The sequence below is a fragment of the Pelodiscus sinensis genome, chromosome 20, assembly GCF_052426305.1.
Source record: "Pelodiscus sinensis isolate ZL-2025 chromosome 20, ASM5242630v1, whole genome shotgun sequence".
Taxonomy (NCBI): Eukaryota; Metazoa; Chordata; order Testudines; family Trionychidae; genus Pelodiscus; species Pelodiscus sinensis.
This window is the reverse complement of record NC_143071.1, coordinates 9,624,933-9,640,168: the sequence shown is the minus strand read 5'-3', so window position 1 is coordinate 9,640,168 and position 15,236 is coordinate 9,624,933. Positions and strand designations below refer to the sequence as shown.

Here is a 15,236-nt window from a genome sequence, read left to right as displayed (position 1 = left end):
GTGCTTGAGGTGGAAGCAGCTCCTAAAGCTTTCCCCCTCCCCTCTGGACTCATAGTTTTAAAAGAAAAACTGTCCTGAAGCCACATTTCTAAACCGCATTCGGGTGGGGTGAGGAAAGCGGAAGCCTACCTGGGGCTCTCCACAGCATCCACAGGCTGGATCTGGTGACTTGGCAGGCCAAATCCAGCCTGTGGGCTGTTATTTTGCCTCGGCCTGCTATAGACACTGAATCTTTGCCCACATTAGAAACTTGTCTCAAAGGTAGCAATTCCCACCTCCTAAATTAAGCAATGGGATTCAGATTGTGAAAAAAAAATCAAGATTCTTTCCCACCAGCTACAAATTAATTTTTCTCCACCTCCCCCAATACTAACATTCTTTTATTGTTATGGACAAAGTGACAATTAAACTCCCGATTTACAGTTTAGCCCTTTTCCTTCTATTCTGCATTCTGCAGTTTCTTTCCCTATAAATATCTTCATTTATGTCAAGTTCTAGAGTTAAAAGAGGTACTTTTTATCCCCTAAAAGTAATCACGTCTGAGTCCTGGATTGTCAATACTTGAGTGCCACAAGATAGCATCTGCACGGGGTAGAACAGACTATGACAGAAATGACTTAAGGAAATCTTTTCACACTTTAGACACACAAATTAAAGTGTCAAAGAGATTTATCCCTGCATTCTGCATTTAGACACACAACGTGATCATGAAATGATAGAGTTCATGATTCTAAGCAATGGTAGGAGGGAGAACAATAAAATAAAGATAATGGATTTCAAGAAGGCAGTCTTTAGCAAACTCAGGGAGTATGAAGGTAAGTTCCCATGAGAAGCAAGTGTAACAGGAAAAACAATTGGAGCATTTTTTCAAAGAGACATTATTAAGGGCACAAGAGCAAACTATTACACTGCATAGGAAAGATAGGCAGTACGGCAAGAGACCACTGGCTTATTCAGGAGATCTTGAACGATCTAAAAATAAATAAAAAAAAGAGTCCTACAAACAGTGGGAACTAAGCCACATTATAAAGGATGAATATAAACCAGGGGTAGGCAATAAAAAAAAAAAACATCAGCTCACCAGGGTTAGTCCCTGACGGGCCATCGCTGCTATGTTTACCTGCGCCTCTGTGCTATGAGGCAAGTCTGAAGGAATTGGGCTTGTTTTGTTTGGAAAAGAGAGGACTGAGAAGGAATATGATAGCGGTTTTCAGGTATCTAAAAGGGTGTCACAAGGAGGAGGGAGAAAAATTGTTCTCCTTGGCCTCTGAGGATAGGACAAGAAGCAACGGGCTTAAACTGCAGCAAGGGAGGTTTAGGCTGGACATTAGGAAAAACTTCCTAACTGTCAGGGTGGTTAAACACTGGAATAAATTGACTAGGGAGGTTATGGAATCTCCATCACTGGAGATATTTAAGAGTAGGTTAGACAGACACCTGTATAGACCGTGCTTTGTCCTGCTGTGAAGGCAGGAGACTGGACTTTATCTCTTGAGGGCCCCTTCCAGTTCTAGTATTCTATGATTCTAGTATTCTATGAATCTATGATCTCAGCTCTCATTGGCTGTCATTCATGGCCAAGGCGAGCGGCTGGAAGGGGCACAGATCAGGGTGCCGCTTCCCGCCACTTGCATTGGCTACGAACGGTGATTCACGGCCAATGCATCCTAGAATAATCAAGGAGCTGAATGAAGAGATATCTGAGCCATTCGCTATTTTCTGTGACAAATCATGGAAGATGGCAGAGATTTATGAGCCTGGAAAAGGGCAAAAAAATATCCATCTATAAAAAAGGGAAATAAGGGCAACCCAGGGTATTACTGACCAATCAGCTCAATGTCTGTACCAGAAAAGATAATGGAGCAAATAATTAAGGAATCAGTTTGCATACATCTGGAAGATAATAAGGTGATAAGTAACAGTCAGAATGGGTTTATCAAGATCCAATCTTATCAAGCGAACCGGCTATCTATTTTTTGACAGATAACAAGCCTTGTGGATGGGAGGAAGTGGTAGATGTGGTATATCTAGATGTTAGTAAGGCATTTGACAGTCTTGCATGACCTCATTAACAAAATAGGGAAATACAACCTAGAGGGAGCTTCTATTAGGTGGGTACATAACTGGTTGGATAACCATTCACAGAGAGTAGTTATCAATGGCTCAGTGTCATGCTGGAAGGGCATAACAAGTGGGGTTCCACAGCTTTGTGACAAATTCTTCTCAATATCTTCATCAATGATTTAATTGCAAAGAGCACGCTTATAACATTTTCAGATGATATCAAGCTAGAAGGGGTTGCAAGAGCTTTAAAGGACAGGGTGAAAATTCAAAATGATCTGGACAAGCTAAAGAAACAGTGTGAGTTGAAGAGGATGAAATTCAATAAGGACAAATGCAAAGTACGTCACTTCGGAAGATACAAATCATGACACACATTCAAAATGGGAAATGACTGCCTAGGAAAGTGTATTGTGGAAAGGGATCTATGCGTCAGAGTGGACCACAAGCTAAATATCAGTGAACAGCGTAACACTGTTGCAAAAAAAGCAAACATCATTCTCAGATATATTAGCAGGAGTGTTGTAAGTAAAACATAAGTAGTAATTCTTCTGCTCTACTCCACACTGATTAGGCCTCAACTGGAGTACTGTGTCCAGTTCTGGGCACCACATTTTAGAAAAGAGGTGGACAAATTAGAGAAAGTCCAGAGAAGAACAATACAAATGATTAAAGGTCTAAAAACATGAGTGATGAGGGAAGACTGAAAGAACTGCGTTTGTTTACTCCGGAAAGGAGAAGACTGAGAGGGAACTTATTAACAGCTTTCAAGTACGTAAAAGGGTGTTACAGGGAAGGGGATGTAAAATTATTCTCTTTAACCTCTGATAGGACAAGGAGCAATGGGCTTAAATTGAAGCAAGGGAGGTTTAGGTTGGACAGTAGAAAAATCTTCCTGTCACAGTGGCTAAGCACTAGAATAAATTGCTTAGGGAGGTTGTGGAATCTCCATCACTGGAGATTTTTAAAGAGCTAATTAGACAGACACTTGTCAGGAATGGTTTAGATCGGGGCGGGCAATAATTTTTGAATGGAGGGGGTCACTTCAAATTTCAAAAGTGCTTCCAGGCCACCTGGAAGAGGTGGAGCCATAGGCGGAAGAGGCAGGGTCGGGAGCTCTGAGCCCTTTCAACTGCTTTAACAGGTCGAACCTCCCTGGTCTGGTACCTCTGGGAACTGACTGGTCCTAGACCAGGGAATTTGCTAGACCAGGGGAGATCAATGCACCCAGGTGTCCACATTTCCTTCTGGCTGCCCCTGTGCCTGGGGCTCTGCCCTCCCCATGCGGGGAGGGAGACTTCACTAACCCCGCTATCCTAGTACAGCTCTGCTGTCACCCAGGGCTCCACTTTTTCTCCACAGCTCTGCTGCTGCCTGGGAGGGCTCTGTACTCTTTTCAGTAACCCTGCTGCTGACGGGGCTCCCTCCAGTGGTCCTGTGCCTGGAGCTTCATTCTCTGCCCGGCAGACCCTCTGCTGCCAGGGGCTCTCCTCAGAAGTCCCACTGCAGATTCCTGAGCTCTGCCTGCCCTAGTCTGGCAATGCTCTTGGTCCCACAGGGTCACCCTGACAATGCCAGACCAGGGTTGCTGGACTAGGGAAATCCGGATTAGGAAGTGTCAACCTGTATTCAAAGGGCTTCCGCTTTAGCAGCCATGGGGAAGGCACGAGCCCTTTAAATAGAAGCAGTTGAAAGGGCTCGTAGTTCCCAGCCTGCCGCTAATGCATTGCCTGGGATCCTACTGGCAGGCGCAAACACTTTAAATAGAAGTCAGTGAAAGGGCTCGTGCATCCCTGGTGGCTCACAGGCAACGTGTTAGGGGGCGGGTCCGGGAGCTGCTGCGGGCTGGATGAAAGAGCTAGGCGGGCCACATCCAGCCTGCTGACAGCCTCTTGCCCAGCCCTGGTTTAGATAGTGATTGATCCTGCCATGAGTGCAGGTGACTGGACGCAATGACCTAGAACTGAAAGGGACCTATTTATGATTCTGCATAATTATATAGCCAAATTAAATGACATTGAAAATAAGAGAAAAATATATAGATATAATATGTGTCCTGAAGAATCCCAAATCCTAAATTACGAGTTTCTCCATCATTGTAATGTGAGGGAGTGCTCTCTCAGTATTGTGCGCTCTTTATGTTCTTATGAATTTGCATGTCATCCTTGCACGGGACCCATGCTAATCTTCTCTGTTCCAATTTAAGTATATGTGCTGCCGAAATGCAGCACACTGAAGAGCGACTGTTCTTTCCCCACTTGTAAAATGAGAACAACAACAATTACCTAGTTTTGTAAAATGCTCTGAGATCGCGGAAGGAAAAGGACTGTACAATATTTATCCTATGCTTTTTTTAGCAGCCTTGACTGATGAAAATGATCATGCATTTTTAGCATGAAGGTCCACCTAAATAGATATTACACTTTGTAGAAATGTGTTCCGATTTTGGTAAGCTTATGTATAAGACAAAATGCAGTCTCTTTATATCATATCTTAACTTCTCTCTCATGATTTATCATCTGTTCGATGATAACACCACTTCTTTGCTTTTGTAATATCCTGGAGATCCTCAGATAAAAGGCACAATTATTAATTAATTATTATTGCCTGATACTGGACCCTTTAGTACCATCAATTTATAAAAAAAATTTAGAAGTAACATGCTAAAGATACAAAAACTAACAGTCAGAGTATTTTTAAATACACAGAAACAGGAAGCTCAACAAACAATCAGTGGGGGCACTTGTAGGTGATCAAGATGTTAAAACAGCAGCTAAATTAATTCTTTGCATTAGTTTTCACTATAGAAGAAGTCAGAATGATATTCACATATTTTTGGACAACAAAGGAAACATACTGATGCATCCTTACAAGAGGGTTTGGAATCAACTGATAAACTGAACAGTAATAAGTCACCAAAACCAGATTATATTTACCCAAGACTTCAGAAGGAATTCAAATATGAAACTGCAGAACTATCAACTGCAGTGTGTAACCTATCACTGAAATAAACCTCTGTACCTGGTAATTAGATGGTAGCTACTATAAGGCTAATTTTTAAGGAGATTGTAGAGCTGTAAAAGGTTTAGAAAAGGGTAACAAAGATGATCAAGGACATGAAATGGCTTCCATATGAGGAGAGACTAAAAAGATTAGGGCTACGTGGCTGAGAGCGCGGATGGGATACGATAGAGATCTATGTAAAAGTGAAAGGGGGGCAATGTATGAATTTTCCAGGATTTGTGTTAGATTTTAAAGCTGAACTGTAACAGACTTGGTTTATCGATACATAACAGAATTCAACAGGATGAACCATTTTTATTAAATCCAGAGAGTGTGAGCTTAGTAGTTGTAACCCTGACATCTTTTCAGGCCAACTTTTAGCTTCATTGTTGTATCTCAAATTGGGGTTATGGGTGGACTGGTTATTGTTAACCAACAAACAATTTATTAGTTCACCCAACACACATTTATATATAACCAACAGTTCACCACTCAAAACATGACACAATCAATTGCGTCTTCTGCCCAGACAATGCAGCCTTGCCAACCGTTATAACAGACTAGAGTTGCTTAAGCTAATCAGTTCTCAATTCTTTAGTATTGACACAGTTATCATACTTCCCACAATGCACTTGTCTTTCAGGACACTTTGAAGAGCTGGTTAGTGCAGTTTCTTTTGCAACAATCCGTTCAGATGATTAAAAGCAATTGCTTAAGACAATCCTTTTCAATCTCTTTGAGAGCAATTTGCTTGGACTTACAAAGGAGTTAAAATCTAAAATGCAGTTACTTGAGGTTTTATTAGAAAATGTAGGCTCAGCAAGATAATCCATAGTTATTTATATTCAAGAAAAGAAGAGAAAATACAGTCTTTGAAGTAATTTCTTCTTGTTCTGTTTATCCTGGGAAGCTGGAGGAGAGTCCTTTCCACATAGCTCATCCAGACATCAGTTACACTTGGCAGCTTTTTCTTGTGTTCAGTCAACTCTACTGGGTACATCATTACTTCAGTTTATATACCCTACTTTCAGGGCTCAAAGAAGTGGATCAATTTTTTATTCCCTCTGGATATGTGCCAAGGGAAGCCTTAGATTTTAGAGAGACATGGTGGGTGAGATAATACTTTTTATTGGACCAACTTCTGATGGCGAGAGAGACAAGCCAAACCCAAAGAAGAGCTTTGTGTAGCTCAAAAAGCTTAGCTAAGAAGTTGGTCCAATAAAAGATATGACCTCACCCACCTTATCCCTGCTTAGATTTTTTGCTGCTTCCATTGGCATCCAATAGATGGCACTAGTGTATAACACATTTCTTTAATCCTTTTCTTACCGGAGGCTTTTAAAGTTTGATTCAAGGATTGTATTTCATTATTTGCCACCAACTATCATTTGGGATCCCCCCCCTTTTAAGCAATTTTTCTATTCCAAAATTTTATCCTGGTTTATATCTTTTAACATGTCTTCTTCCTTGTGCCTGCTCATTCCTATTACTTGTTGAGTGCAACTATTATTTATAATGAAAACCAACACATTTATTATAATCTTCTAAATCTGGAGGGCATACTCTAGTCTTTAATTGTATGCAAGTGTTTCACCCTATATTTGAGGCATACAACATAACCAGATTCTTCACAAATGGGAGACTGTAGAACTGACTCACAACACAATCAAATGCGCAGACATGAAAACTCATACCCCCTGACACTGGGGGTGGTGCGACCTAAAGGGAATGAGTGATTGACCCACATGTCTCCTCTACATAAGAGCAGCCATACTGGGCCAGACCAAAGGTCTATCCAGTCCTCTAGCCTGTCTTTTGACAGTGGCTAGTGCTACAGGCCCCAGGGGTAATGAACAGAGCAGGTAATCATCAAGTGATCTATCCCCTGTCGCCCATTCCCCGCTTCCATCCCTCCTTAGTTGTCTCTTCCAAACTTTTTTGTCTCATCCCAGTCTTTTTAATCTCTCCTCATATAGCAGCCATTCCAAATACCTACTCTTTTTTGCTGCTCTTTTCTGAACTTTTTCCAGTGCCAAGATATCTTTTCTGAGATGAGGCGCCCTAGCAACCTCTCTGCTCTGCACCCAGCCTGGGACCACCATGTTTTCCCCACACCACCAGAGTTACCTGCAATGGAGGAAGGGCTCTGTCCTTCTCCCACCACATCCCCCTGACCCTTCAGCATGCTCCATCACACTCCAGGCTAGCTGGGCCTGGGCAGAGAGTGGGAGGAGCTACTTCCCACGTGACTGAAGCTGGACCGTTTGAGTGGCTGACTGTGCAGCATGGCAGCTGGCTGAGACAACTTGCCCCAGGCGGGGGCAGGGTGGGCATCTGCCCCAGTCAGGCTCTCTCTCAGGCAGCTGGCATGGTATAGTATTGTCACCCTTACTTCTGCAGTGCTGCTGGTGGGGTACTGCCTTCCGCACTGGGCACCTGGCCAAGTGCCACCGCTCTTAGGCTGCCCAGCTCTGAAGTCAGCACAGAAGTAAGAGGTGGCAATACTCTGATCCCTCCCTAAAATAACTTTGTGCCCTGCCCCCTACTACTCCTGTTTGGGTCAAGACCCAGTTTGAGAAATGCTGGTCTACCCCATGAAATCTGTAGGGTATAGAGGAAAAGCTCATTAAAACAGATGTCATGGGGGAAACCAGAGTTCATGGTCCATGACACATTTTTAATGGCTGTGAATTTGGTAGGGCTCTAATCATGGCAAGCCAAACAGAAATCTGGGGGGATATTTGATCCCACATGCCACCTCACGCACTGCCTGTGTGCGCAGATTCTAATCTGGGATGAAAGATTATTCAGGGTATGTTTGATTTACAAGAAACACAATGGAGAGTGAATTTTTTGAAGTGAAAATACTTTGCTTCAGAAAGCAGGGTGTGACCTTGCTTGTTAAAGTGGAACTTTTTAGCTAGGTTGGAAGGGAGAAGTAGTTTACTACATATGGAAATTATGAGAGATTCCTTGTGAGGTGATTAACACCACTCTCATTAGCCATTTTAGTTTCTATTTTGGGGAACAGGAACTCCCAACCTTGGCTGATCTGTGAGTCCTTGGACAAAGCGCCTCCCATGATGTGAGCCATTTTATTATTGTCTTTACTTTTTAGGTGAATCCTATTTTGGCATAAGCAGAGATGAATAGCTTACATCTATGAAATCACAAATGGAGTGGAAAAAGTGAGTAGAGAAGTGTGATATTTACCTTTTCTCACAAAAACCAGGGGTCACCCTAATTAATAGGAATCAGATTTAATACAAACTAAAGGAAGTACTGTTTTGCACAAAGCACAATTGATCTGTGGAACTCATTGTAGGGATGTGGTGATGGCTAAGGGAATAACTGGGCTAAAAAAATTAGATAAGTTCATGGAGGATCGGTCCATCAAGAGCTACTAGTTAAAATGGTCAGGGATCCAACCCTATGCTCAGGCCAACCCTAAATATTCAGCTGCCAGAAGTGGCAGGGGGAGGGGTGGTGGGGATGTATGCAGTATTGTAGCCATATTGGTCCCAATAAAGACAAAGTGGGTGAAGGGAAGACTGGTGGATCTCTCCAACTAATCTGTGCTGTGCACTTCCCCTGAAATTCCGGTACAGGCCACTGCCAGAAACAGGATAGTGGGCTAGAGGGATCATTGATCTAATCCAATATGGCAGGTCTTAAAGGTTTATGTCCTGATTCACCATTCAATTCAATGGATAGTTGTGTTTAAAAAAATACCTTATGGTACAACATAGCCCTAAGATATTATTATAATACCAAAATATTATTAGCACTCGTGTTACTAGGACTGGTTAGAAGTTGGAACAGAAGGGATGAGTAGAGGAATGAAAGTAAAGCCAGAACTATGTGACCTGCCAACTCTCCACAGATCAGCCACCACAGCTGCATTAGATTGTCTGGTTTCCACCAGCATGACGAACAAGAGCCTCGGAGTCCCCTGCAGACTCTCTTGCTGCTTTGTACAAATGGTGCCTTCTTGCTTTCTGTTTTACTGCCACATTGAAATGTTGACGTAGTGGATTCTTAATTTACCCAATGTATTTTTTCTTTGCTGAAAATATTGTTAGCATACAGTAACACTGTTAATTTGGGCGTACGAAATTACACTGCAAAATATATTACTATCCATGTATTACAAATCCAGCTACTTCGGTTCATGCAAGTCACTCGCATTATTGAATTTTCTCTTCAACTTGAAACAATATTCACTGCTCCCTGACAAAGTACTGTTTCCTCCACTCTTTGCTGAGAGCTAACTGTTTTGGGGCTTGTGGATTCTTTTGGAAAACTGAGTTAAATATGATCCTAAACAGAACATATTTTGCAGACCATGACATCACTCATGGAGCCTTTGAGACTTTAGTTTAGAAATCACAATTTGACAGCACAGCATAACTAACCATCTGCCAGCTTTTATGCAGAAAAAAATCTGTCATTCAGCTAAATGCTTGATATGTAGAACAGTGTTTCTCAACCTTTTTTTTATTAAGAACCCCTTTAAAAAAATTATAAATACCCCTAGTACCTACAGTTTCAGACACACAACCCCCCCCCCCCCCACACACACACACCATTGCAACACATTTGTTTAAACAACTTAATCATAGCCAGATGGGCGATTAAATTTTTGGATGTAAAAAGTACAAAAATAATAAAGTGCTGTAAAACTTAAAACAAAAATTCAATTTTCTTCAAATTTTAGTTGTGTTGATGTACCCCCCCAGATTTCTTTCAAGTACCTCTAAGGGTACTCGTACCTCTAGCTGAGAAACACTGATGTAGAAGAAAGCTCTCAGTGCACTGATAAGAAAGATATTAGATTCTGGGCTTGATCCTCAGTAACATTTAGCCCTCTCTATAGGAGTTATAAGTGTATGGCCATTTTGAGGCCCCTTTACGCTGCTAGTATAGTGTAAAAGTGCCCTTAGTGTGGATGAAAATCAGACCTTCCACGAACAGCATGAATCTGTGTAACTGAATCAGAAACGGAATGTTCCTCTGTCTTCTACTACTTCATAAGCAAAGCCTATCCTAGAAAATAAGAAAATAAGTCCATGCACAGTATAAAATAATGCAGCCCTATGCACAAGGGGGACAAAGGTGCATTTCCTGAGGAGCAGACAGTTATTTTTCCCTAATATCATCACATTAATGGAGAAAGAAAAGAAGATTATAGGTAAGAGCCTCATCTTCAATTTGGCTCTGTATATTGGATGAAAGGGAGGGTAGAGCAGTGTAAAAGGGTTTGATAACTCCTGATCAACCTAGGGGAAGAATACCCAGCACAGGAATAGCAGAATCCAGATACGGGCCCTTCTCTGAGGAGACCTCTCATAAGCCCTTGCCCAAGGGACATGCTAAGCGCAAGGCTTTTGACAAAGAAGAGTTTTGGGTGCGGAGCTGTGGCATGCACTGCTGTGGTGATTCTGAACAGTGCTGTGGCCCACAAGCCGCTGGAGACAAGCTGCTAACTTAGGCTATGTCTACACGGCAGAACTTTTCTGGGATACTGGAGGTATCCCGGAGAAGCTCTGCCGCGTCCAAGGAACACATCCGCATTTTCGGAACAGTTTCTGAAAAAGCAGACATGTTCTTTCGGCACCCCGGTATTCTTCATTGTATAAGAAATAAGGGATGTTCCAAAAGAGGAGGTTTTTCTGAAATTTGGCCCCTTGTAGGCAAACTTAGGAAAAGCCTCTTCTGAAAAAAAAACCCACCCAGAAAAAGTATCTTTTTCCAATGTAACTCTTCAGTCTACTCTAGACACAGCCTTAGGCTCTAGAGCAGGGGTCGTCAAACTCTGGGTTACTGCTCGTAAGGGCAAGTTGCTAGCGGGCCGCAAGACACCTGGTTTACCTGCACCTCCGCAGGTACAGGTCATCAGAGCTCCTATTGGCTGTGGGTTGTCATTCCTGGCCAAGGAGGGCTATGGGAAGTGGTGCTGACCGGACACTGCTTCCTGCAGCTCCTATTGGCCAGGAACAAAGCATCTTGCAACCAACTAGTGGCTTGCCCTTACAAACCATGACTCAGAGTTTGAAACCCCCTGCTCTAGAGAAGCTGAGGATCAAGAGGGCACAGAGATGTTTCAAAACCATCTCAGACCCCTTCTGTCTGAGTAGTGTGTCCTGTGCTGTGCCTCTTAAGAGCATAGCCTCTCCCTATATGATGATGATGTTAATTTTTCAAGTGCCTTGAGCTTTTACATAGGATCTCTTTAAAATTGCGGTTTAAATATAAATAAAGCAGTTGAATCTTCTTATCAGGCTGTATGCTAAGAAATTAACTAGAGGTAATGGTAATCGCCAGACTGTGGCAGAATGATGATAACCAGCAAACTGAAAGAGAGATTAAATATTTCCCTACATTTCATTTCAAGCAGATCCTCTACCACCAAGGAAGCAATCGTGTGGCTGACCTCAGTGCCTGATGAGAATTCCCTTCACCAGCAAATAATCTGGAAGGTATATTAGCCTCTCATCTTAAATCACTTGCATATTTTAGTGCAAGATAAACCCAAACCAATGAGTGCTCTTTCACAAGGCCTTAATACCCCTACAAATTTAAAGTGGAGAACAGACTCTTACTAGGATTAAGTAGATATAGGCATCCTGGGTTTTTGGGAAAACTCTGCTTTGCCCTGAAAGTTAAATAAACTTGGAAAGCTCCAGTCTATGGGTTTAAGTCCAGCTTCCCTTATTCATTTGAGTAATCCCATTCGAATCAATGATACAGCATAGAGTGAGCAGGATTTATCCATTAATGACTCAGTCCTGGGGCAATTTCCTGCAAGCCCTCAGCTGGTAAGGCCGTGTTTCTTTTAGAAGGGATGGAATTATCTTTAGGGGAGAATCCAGGATCAGCTATGCTGTATGTGTGACACTCACTCCTGTTCAGGGGGACCAGTACAAAGTCAGTACAGCCTTTAAGTACAATTTAACCCCTCAAACAGGACTTCAGTGGGATTTAAGCGGTGCACCAGCTTTGTTCTGGACCTCTGCACAGGGTGATTTTCACCTTATATAACTAAAGCCTAGATGCCATAGGAGCATGACAGAACAACTTTTAGCTATTGTAGGCTGGATTTTCACAGATTCCAGGGCATTCACTGAGCAACACTGGAGGTCTGAAATGTCAGATGGAGTTCATAGCTGCTCAGCACATGTGTAAATAAGGCCCATAGTATCTCAAGTTGGGCACGCAAAAATGAGGCACTCAAAATTAGCGTAGTTGCCACTGAAACACTTGCCCTTGAAGTTCATAGAATTATAGAACTGGAAGAGACCTCAGGGGGTCAAGTCCAGCCCCATGCTCTAGGCAGGACCAATCCCAACTAAATTAACCCAGCCAGGGCTTTGTCAAGCCAAGACATAAAAACCTTTAGGGATGGAGATTCCATCACCTCCCTAGGTAACCCATTTCAGTGCTTCACTACCCTCCTAGTGAAATAGTTTTTCCTAATATCCAACCTGGACCTCTCCCCCCACAACTTGAGACCATTGCTCCTTGATCTGCCATCTGTCACTACTGTGAAGAGCCTTTCTCCATCCTCTTTGGAACCTCCCTTCAGGAAGTTGAAGGCTGCTATCAAATCCCCCCCTTCACTCTTCTCTTCTGCAGACTAAACAAACCCAAATCCCTCAGTCTCTCCTTATAGGACATGTGCTCCAGGTCCCTAATCATTTTGGTCGACCTCCTCTGGACTTTCTTGAATGTGTCCATATCCTTTCTATAGTGGGGAGCCCAGAACTGGACACACTATTCCAGATGTGGCCTCACTAGAGCAGAATAAAGGGGAATAATCACTTAGCTGGATCTGCTGGCAATGCTTCTCCTAATGCACCCTAACATGCCATTAGCCTTCTTGGCTACAAGGGCACACTGTTGACTCATATCCAGCTTCTCATCCACTGTAATCCCCAGGTCCTTTTCTGTAGAACTGCTACTTAGCCATTCAGTCTCCAGCCTGTAACAATGCTAGGGATTCTTCCGTCCCAAGTGCAGGACTCTACTCCTGTCCTTGTTGAACCTCATCAGATTTCTTTTGGCCCAATACTCTAATCTGTCCAGGTCACTTTGGACCCTATCCCTGCCCTCCTGCATATCTACCTCGCCCCTAGCTTAGTGTCACCTGCAAACTTTCTGAGGGTGCAATCCATCCCCTCATCCAGGTCATGAATAAAGATGTTGAACAAAACCGGTCCAAGAACCAATCCTTGGGGCACTCCGCTAGAAACCGACTGCCAACCTGACATAGAGCCATTGATCACTACCAGTTGGGCCCAACAGTCTAGCTAGCTTTCTATGCATCTTACAGTCCATTTATCCAATCCATACGTTAACTTGCTGGCAAGAATATTGTGGGAGACCGTATCAAAAGCTTTGCTAAAGTCAAGGTATATCATATCCACTGACTTTCCCATGTCCACAGAGCCAGATACCTCATCACAGAAGCTAATCATAGAATCATAGAATCATAGAATAATAGGACTGGAAGGGACCTCGAGAGGTCATCGAGTCCAGCCCCCCGCCCTCAAGGCAGGACCAAGCTCCACCTACACCATCCCTGACAGATGTCTATCTAACCTGTTCTTAAATATCTCCAGAGAGGGAGATTCCACCACCTCCCTTGGCAATTTATTCCAATATTTGACCACCCTGACAGTTAGGAATTTTTTCCTAATGTCCAATCTAAACCTCCCCTGCTGCACTTTAAGCCCATTACTCCTTGTCCTGTCCTCAGAAACCAAGAGGAACAAATTTTCGCCTTCCTCCTTGTGACACCCTTTTAGATATTTGAAAACTGCTATCATGTCCCCCCTTAATCTTCTTTTTTCCAAACTAAACAAGCCCAGTTCATGAAGCCTGGCTTCATAGGTCATGTTCTCTAGACCTTTAATCATTCTTGTCGCTCTTCTCTGTACCCTTTCCAATTTCTCCACATCTTTCTTGAAATGTGGCGCCCAGAACTGGACACAGTACTCCAGCTGAGGCCTAACTAGTGCAGAGTAGAGCGGCAGAATGACTTCACGAGTTTTGCTTACAACACACCTGTTGATACAACCTAGAATCATATTTGCTTTTTTTGCAACAGCATCACACTGTTGACTCATATTCAACTTGTGGTCCACTATGACCCCTAGATCCCTTTCCGCCATGCTCCTTCCTAGACAGTCGCTTCCCATCTTGTATGTATGGAACTGATTGTTCCTTCCTAAGTGGAGCACTTTGCATTTCTCTTTATTAAACCTCATCCTGTTTACCTCTGACCATTTCTCTAACTTGCTAAGGTCATTTTGAATTATGTCCCTATCCTCCAAAGAAGTCGCAACCCCACCCAGTTTGGTATCATCTGCAAACTTAATAAGAGTACTCTCTATCCCAATATCTACATCATTGATGAAGATATTGAATAGTACGGGTCCCAAAACAGACCCTTGAGGAACTCCACTTGTTATCCCTTTCCAGCAGGATTTAGAACCGTTAACAACAACTCTCTGACTACGGTTATCCAGCCAATTATGCACCCACCTTATCGTGGCCCTATCTAAGTTATATTTGCCTAGTTTATCAATAAGAATATCATGCGAGACCGTATCAAATGCCTTACTAAAGTCAATGCCTTACTAAAATCAGATTGGTCAGGCACGACTTGCCCTTTGTGAATCCATGTTGACTATTCCTGATCACTTTCTCCTCTTCCAAGTGCTTCAAAATGGATTCCTTGAGGATCCCCTCCAGGATTTTTCCGGGGACTGAGGTAAGGCTGATTGGTCTGTAGTTCCTTAGACTGTCTTTCTTCCTTTTTTTAAAGATGGACACTACATTTGCCTTTTTCCAATCATCCAGGATCTCTCCCTATCTCCACGAGACAAAGGCTTCGCAATGACATTTGCAAACTCCCTCAGTACCCTCGGATACATTAAATCTGGGTCCATGGATTTGTGTATGTTTAGCTTTTCCAAATAGTTCCTAACTTGTTCTTTCCCCATCAAGGGTTGTCCACCTCCTTCCCATGCTGTGTTGCCTACTGCATTTGTCTGGGAGCTGACCTTGTCCGTGAAGACAGAGGCAAAGAAAGCATTGTGGGAAAAGCTGAAATACTCATCATCTGTCACTAGGGGTATGACTACACTACAAAGTTAATTCGAACTAAC

The 15,236-nt window shown here is 42.9% G+C and overlaps 1 protein-coding gene and 1 non-coding gene across 2 annotated transcripts in view; both read right to left on the bottom strand.

The window, feature by feature from the left end:
- Positions 1–15,236, bottom strand: part of PITPNC1 (phosphatidylinositol transfer protein cytoplasmic 1) — a 252,454-nt gene that overhangs the window by 45,722 nt on the left and 191,496 nt on the right. The gene's annotated exons all lie outside the window — the stretch shown is intronic.
- On the bottom strand, positions 4,190–4,292 carry LOC112544436 (U6 spliceosomal RNA). Its single transcript, XR_003087763.1, has one exon. It is a non-coding gene; the product is annotated as a U6 spliceosomal RNA (small nuclear RNA).